Source organism: Sebastes umbrosus, chromosome 2 (genome assembly GCF_015220745.1).
Source record: "Sebastes umbrosus isolate fSebUmb1 chromosome 2, fSebUmb1.pri, whole genome shotgun sequence".
Classification (NCBI taxonomy): Eukaryota; Metazoa; Chordata; class Actinopteri; order Perciformes; family Sebastidae; genus Sebastes; species Sebastes umbrosus.
The window spans coordinates 8,726,286-8,734,346 of record NC_051270.1 but is presented as its reverse complement, the minus strand read 5'-3'; positions in this window follow the sequence as shown (position 1 = coordinate 8,734,346).

Below are 8,061 nucleotides of genomic sequence, written 5' to 3'. Positions count from 1 at the left end.
GACACAAAGGAATAAAAAATGCCCAGATTCAATTGCAGTACAACGCTCGGGATCGTGATATGAAACGAACACTCAAGGCATTATACTTGATATGTGCAGAGGCGGTACATACAAATCACCTCATCCAGGTGACGGCTGGAGCACTGCACATTTCAGAGAAATAAACACGCTCGGTTCTCCATCGCTGATTCACAAAGACAAGCCAACATAAAAAACACAAGGCAGATCAAAGACGTGCAGAGCAACAATGTCACATCCTGTAGACAAATATGGCAGACCCTGGGACTCCACTGCCTGTGGCAGTGCATGCTATCTGTAGCTTAAAGCTATGAAATCTCACCTTAATTTGCCAAAGGAGGGCAGAGCATGCAGAGAAGGAAGACACATGGCACACAGTGTGATTCCTTCTACGTTGGGCCTGTGTTTGAACATGAACAGCTAGGGGAAATGGCTCTACTTCTCCAACGCTAATAGGGCCTAAGGTTCGACATGCTGAATAAGTTATACGGGGAAAGTAACACCGTGGCCAGGGAGAGTCTTCTAAGCCTCTATACATAATTCAATCCAAAAAGGAAAAAGAGGCTCTTTTCTGCTGCAGAAGGTGCTGTCAGGTTGTTGCATATTTTCATATTCAGCTAACTTTAGCAGTGGCAGAAGACAGTATTCACTCTCCTAACAAAGGGAGAGTTGGATTGTAAAATTCAATCTCTGAGGGCAGTTGAGGATAAAAGATAGGAAATCTGGCCGAGTGTCTGTGCCTGTGTGTGTTTGTGTGTCTGAGAGGGGGTTGGCTCTCTTGAGTCTGATGTACTGCTACTGTATCACCACTGAAGGATTTACAATAATGTCACAGCCAAGTCTGAGAGTCGGGGGGGAAAAAGGGAAATTTATAGTTAATGCAAAATCTTATTATTACACTGACATAAACATATGCGCACATATGCACACGCACGCACACAAAGTGGATGTGGGTAAGACGCTGGAATTACAGAGCTGTGAGGCTATTTGAATTTAGAGCATGTCTAATCTGTATATCACCCAAAATATGAACCAGCGCCTTCTCAACCATCTCGAGTGGGTAGTTTTGCTGTGCACAAATATACACATTCGTGCACACTCTCATGCACGCACACACACATGGCACGGCAGAGAATTTAGCAAATGCCTGTGAGCTGCCTGAGAAATGATTTGTTGAAAATCCTACTGTTAATGGACTATAGATCTTAAGAATACATTGCACTAAGGCGTACGGGCAACAGTGCTCTGCTCCACAAAGAGGCCAAAGAAAGAGAAGAAAAAGTCTTCAAACATCATCATCATTCACAGCCCTCAAGTTAATTGGGTCTTAATCCTTCCATCACACACTCATAATCCCAGATCAAAATGCCTTTATAGGTTGTAGGGCTGGACTTCTGCACAGCAATAAAGTTGAGCGGACATTTAAGGCCAGCATAATTAGACTCCAAACTTTGAGGTCTGCAAAGGTAAATATATTAGGTGGGCAAAATAAAGAGAATAACGTGACCCGACATGTCAAGACTGAACGGTCTGTGGGCTAGAAGAGTGATATTTAATCTACCGAATATCCCGCTCCGAAGTCAAATATTCATAGTAAACCCTCCTCTTCAGTCACAGCTGGAGAGTATCCTTAACAGTGTTTAATCTTCTGCTCCCCCATGACCAAACGGAGAGACACATGCTCTATCAAACTTTGAGTATTTTTAACATAAAGTGGGTTCAGTGTTGCCAGGAGGGGATTTAGTGTGAAACTTCCACTTCATGTCATTCACAGCGTGCGAGCAGCCAGTCAGCAAGTTTACAGCTGAGTAAATTCACCACTTTGTTGCAAAATTAGAATTTGAATGGAGGTGCACTGATACGGAAACTGTAACAGTAACGGGGACAACAGAGAGAGAGAGTTTTGAGACAGCGTGTTGATCTATGTCTCGAATGCTGAGGATTCGGCATCAAATTTATGGTCATCTGATATGTCATTTTTCAATTTGGCATATCACGATCCCTGCAAATTACCCCATCATACTACAGTAAATTCAACCGGGCCATTTTCAGCACTTTTCATAGGGCAGGCTGAAGAGCCAATCACTGTGCCTGCAGTGCAATATGATCTACATTCAGCTGGCTAATCAGGGTTCAGTCAACATAGTGGCTGGCATACTTACTGCTCACACAAGCATCAGTAAGTGCCACATGCTTAATTAAGATCAGCTTAAATCAGCTAATAGAGGAGTACCAGTAGAAAAAAAAGCACTGTCAAATAATTTAATTTCAGCATTTTTCAATATTGGTTCTTACTGTCAACAAGAGTAATGTAATGCTCTCTGATCCAAATTTCATGAACTCATATTAATATATTTGTTTAGAGTATGTATTTAAGTGTATTTCTTTTTTTGTTTTTAAAGGAACTCTGTCTTTAATCCTGTTTACTCCGACACATATTCAAAACAACAGGTATTTTTTCTGAAATTTCTTCACCTCGCACATTTTGTATCTGTTCAAAATGTACCTTAAAGGGAGATTTGTCAAGTATGTAATACTCTTATCAACATGGGAGTAAGCACATATGCTGCTTTATGCAAATGTATGTATATATTTATTATTGGAAATCAATTAACAACACAAAACAATGTCAAATATTGTCCAGAAAGCCTCACAGGTACTGCATTTAGCATAAAAAATATGCTCAATACATAACATGGCAAACTCAAACCCAACAGGCATCTGCTGTCAGTGTGTCAGTGTGCAAACTTGACTATGCCTCAAACTGCATGTGATTATCATAAAGTGGGCATGTCTGTAAAGGGGAGACTCGTGGGTACCCATAGAACCCATTTCATTCACATATCTTGAGGTCAGAAGTGAAGGGGCCTCTTTGAAAATGTCAATGCCAGTTTTTCCTCGCCAAAATTTTGCGTAAGTTTGGAGCGTTATTTAGCCTCCTTCATGAGAAACTAGTGTACCAAGTTGCATTAATGCATTAAAGAAATTAGTGGCGTTAAAACAAATTTGCATAAACACGTTTTTATCATGTTAACATTGAAAGCCCTAACATAAATACATCAAGGATGGATGGATGGATTGATGGATGTACTTTATTGATCCCAAATTTGGAAATTCTTGTGTTACAGCAGCAGATTATCCAGGCAATGCACATGCAGGTTAAAATGTTTTTGAAAATCTGGACAGTAATGTTGGTGCTTTCTGAACAAACCCACGCTAGCCAATAGATGACAGATAAACTAGCAGAATGACTAAAACTAAACTGTACACACCCAGGTTTTTCAGGTTTCTGAGGCTTGGAATTGGGGTTACGCTGCATCACCATCTTGAGAGTTGAATCCAAACTTGGTGAGAGGGGAAGAAACCTGGTTGGATTGCTCCCGGAAGTCTTCACATTATGTGTTACTGCAATAATGATTCACAACATTGCCACAGAGACATAAATCAAAAGACATTAAAGGTGCCCTGTGGAGTTTTAAGTTATGTTTACTTTCAGTATCCCGCACAAAGACGCATTGTGTGTGTCCTTGAGGTCTAACAAATGTGTTGAGTGCATTTCTGTCCTCATAAAACATTTGCAAAGCTGATTTTTTGAATAATTTATATCTTTCATCATTTATATCCATGCTTGCTTCTTAGCAGGCTTCTTCTTCACTGCCTTTGTTGGTATATTGCGAATGTTTGTTGGCACATTATCGCACTGAACTGTCAGCAGTGTGGCCAGATTTTACTGAAAAAACAGTAGTCCAATCAGAGCCGAGAACCGGCCCAATCATCATAAAAGTAGCTCAAGCAAACACAAAACGATGGTTACAATAAGGAAATATTTCTAATATAAGTCATAACATATTATAAAATGCAAGTATTTCAGATAACGTTATATTAAATGTTCAAAGTTTTCACTCATATGAACAGATATAAGCTTTTACAAATTATATGTCTAGGCTTTTATTGTGAAAGATAAAAACGGAAGGAGTGGATCTGGTCTGCACTACTTTTGTCAAAGTTGAAAGGAGTAATAAAATTTGCCCTCCTGGTTTGGACTACGGAGCCTCCGCGTTGTTGTTTCATAAATATAGGCTCAACCCAACCGGTTCCGCACAACGTGATGGTCAATGCCTTTATTTGCAGTGCTAAAGCTCAGAAAATCCATGTAATATTCGTGTTCTGTGTGAAAGTACTCATGACAAAAACAACAGTTTGAATGAATATATATTGACGTGCAAATTAATCGTGAGAAAAAACGCCGCCGGTGTGTAGAGGCTTTTAGTTGTAATGAACTCAAGTAGCAGTTGGTTTTCAGTTATTAGCCATTACATGTCGTGAACTCAGTGTCGTGTCAGTCTCAATCATACTACTCGGATAAGAGGAAGAGCTGATTTATTGGAATATGGCCTAAATGTTAATGGAAACCGCCCAAAACAAATTTCACCACCTCAATTACATAAACAGTAGCACAATTTGCCAGAAAACACTGCTACTATTGGTCACAAACCTCACAGGGTAGTTTTAAATTAACTGTTAAGGTTTTTTTTATGAAAATATTTTGCACTTTTTTGGTGACCATCAAGAGACAGATTAAAAAAAAGGAATGGTCACAATCGAAGCAAAAGAGGCTGATATATTCTGATTTTTACTTTCTAGTGTGGCTCTAAAAACCCTGTAATGCAAGCTTTCCGTTACAATTTTTTTTTTTTCTCCAAGATCAAGCGGAGATGACCCTGATGACATCATCAAGGTTATTGTTTTATCAGACATGACAACGCTCCCTGCAGAGCCACAAAATACATCATACAGCTGTTTTAACAGGCTGAGTAGTACCTCTCATGACAGTAAACTGACCTTTACGTATAAAATCGGAGGAGTTCCCCTTTAAATTGCGTTCACACCACATAAAAGAAGAGATAAAAGATAAAAGGAAAGGACACAAAGTTGGTTTAGTCTATAGCGTTGATGAACAGCTGAGATCGTAAAGGTGAGTTCAATGAGACCGTAGTCACGTAGACAAAGGTTAAGGATTAGAAAACCTGTAATCTGAGCCTGGATTTATTGTAACTATTTGTTTACAAGTTTAAAGTGACAGTTTGTATAAGATACCAGTGGACAATAACCATTCTCCCTTCACAAGAGGCCTTTTGCTAAATTCTGATTAATTTATTGTGACTATATCTCACACATTTGAGCTTTTATTAAAACATACTTTGTAACCTTGTTTTGAAAGCTATATTATTGCTCATATGTTTTATTCAATCTAATGTAGAGGGACAGAATGTACAATGTTGTCCGCACTTATCAGGACTGATCAACATCCCCCATCTGAAATGCCATTTTCTCAGAGTTGCTATGGCAACAGCTTGTGTAATTTCCACTGTGGGACTTTGTGAGTACCGGAGAATATTAATTCAGTTTTGTAAGTTAACATGCGTGTTGTCAGTTGTAGGAAAATGGTATTTGGTTCATGGTGTGTGGTTTAATTAGCAGACATATGGTTACACTATGGAGGAAACACAAAGCCGATAGTCTCCATGGAAATGTCTGACATGTTGCTCAACAAGTTTATCACAGTTGTGGGTGAGAGATGCAGAGAGGGCTCCCCATCTGTTTGCACTGTGGTTGTTAACAATAAACAAGCAACCACGTATATTTTCAGTCTACACAAACAACTCTTAGTTACGTGTTTCTGCTCAGGAACTGTGCTGAATCAATTAAAGAAGAAAACATTTTCACCTCAGCTAATGTTTCCTTTAATGCCATGTTTTCATCATGTATTGTATACTATATATTATACTAACACACATACTCATCATCATCGTTGTTATTGGACGTACTTAGGTACATAAACCTATGCATTAGTGTCAAGACATTTTAATCTTGTTTTCATCACTGACATTTTTAATCTAATTATTGTCATGAATTTGTAATTTTTAATGTCTTATAAGCATTTTGAGGCTACAGCTGTCATCATCTTAGTAATGCAGTTACAGGTGTCAATCTTATCTATCATGTGGTTAGTGGAAAAGACCCAGTTTACTTGTTCACACACAGTGTCCATGTCACTCTGCTCTGCAGTAATACAACAGACTAACTCTTCTCAGTAAACCCAGTTCTAATTTCCAAACTCTGGATGTTTGAACAGAACAGTTCTCTCTCTCTCTGTCGTTCCTGTTCAACTAACATTAGCGTTAACTTTACCGCTGCTATCTGTGCTCTCCACTGCAGAGCAGCGAATAATTCAGAACTAAAAACTAAACTAAAAACACTGATCACTGTCTGGGTTCAGCTTGAGAGGAGAAGCTAAAATGTTGGATAACGTAGTTATTTAGCGAACATCTAGAGGGAGATTTCAATTGTTGACAGCTGACATTCGAGGTCCAGTGTGTAGGATCTGGCGGTGAGGTGACGAGATTGCAACCAACTGAAGCCTCTCCTGTGTGCCAAGCGTGTTGGAGAGCCTGTTGTTGTAAAAGTAGCGTAGGTCAGTTGGAGCGGAGCCAGGGTAAGTGAGTAGTGAAGTAAGAGAGAGAGTGTGGCGGCGACGGGAGCGGTAAGTTATCGACTCTGGCCAAAACAGGAAAAGTTAACAGAGTTTGGTTTGTCCGCTCTGGGCTACTGTAGAAACATGGCGGTGCAACATGGCGAACTCCGTGGACACTACAGCCGATGGCCAGTTAGCACGTACGTTCTGCGCCAGCATGAGAGGTGATAACCCTCCGCACCAGCAGGTGGCGGTAGTCTGTATTCGTCATTCAAAAAGAGAGACCGGAAGACCGAGGACTGCAGATATACAAGACATAGTTGTTATACCTACATGAAATGAAGCGGCATTTGCCGACCACACCACTCTCACTCACCACTTAGCTTCATTCCAGATGGCCATGTTGCTTTGAAAATATCCGTGTATTGGAATGATCACGTGAGATGAAGATGAAAAAGGAGAAGAGTGCACTGATTTGCTTAAGCTGAACAGCCAATCAGAAAGCCCGACGGTGAGGGACACATCGCAAAAAGCAGGCCGACAAGACGCACTCACCGACGGCCCCAAACTGTCTGACAGCCGATTTACGGCTTGGTGGATCAGGGCCTTAAAGGTTAATATGTACATACTCCCTCATGAATGAAACTGAAAAGCTCCTGCAGGAGCAGTCAAGGTAATATGAATTAGGAGAGACTCTGTTATCATTGGGTTAAAAGTCCCAGCCAGCTTCCAAGTTTCCCACGTCCCTGCAGCAATGCTCTGATGACCCGATGATTGACAGGCCGCTGAATAAGAGGCAGTACCTGGGAGCCTTGGAAGCCAGGGATTGGATACGAGCTCTCTGTGTGCATTCTAATAAGACACTGCCTTCCAGAGGAATTGGACTCACAGCGGTCCAAGGTTAATCTAGATGTCAACACCTGCTGAGTGTGCAGTGGATTGCTGTGGGGTGACATCCCCCATCTTCCCCTCCGCGGTGGAAACTTAATGCGGCAGCTGATTTCATCCTCCCTCCAGGAGGAAGTGGAGAGGTTGGTATTTCAGTGCTGCCGTGCATGACTGTTCCTCCTGGCACTTTGGCTGCTGACCTGCTTACTTGCTTGCTTGATTGCTTCCTATCCACTCTGGCCACACTCCCACCTTGCTCTATGACATCCTCCAGCGCTTGAAGTGTTCATCTTGTTGGATGGTGTAAATAAATGTAAGGAGGGATGGGGGCAACAACAGTGTTACCACCTGTAGTTCTTTATTTAATTCTTCACATAACAAATGTGAAATGTCGTGGCAGGTTACAGTTGTAATTAAATTAATCTTTCCAACTACGGCCATTTTGATTAAAAAATAGAATTAAAGCTGAAGTAGGCGAGATTGGAGCAAATATGATTAAAAAAGTTATTTTTATAAAACGGTCGCCATATTGTGACAGTAGAACATGAAACAGGTAACCTGAAAAAAAAATCATGTGCCTCTGTGTCCTCCGGTGCTCCTAACAGAATCTGCAGAATTTCACATACCGGAGGAAAACAACCAGTAAGAGTTGATCTGAGGTCTGCTGTCCAGCTGCTGTC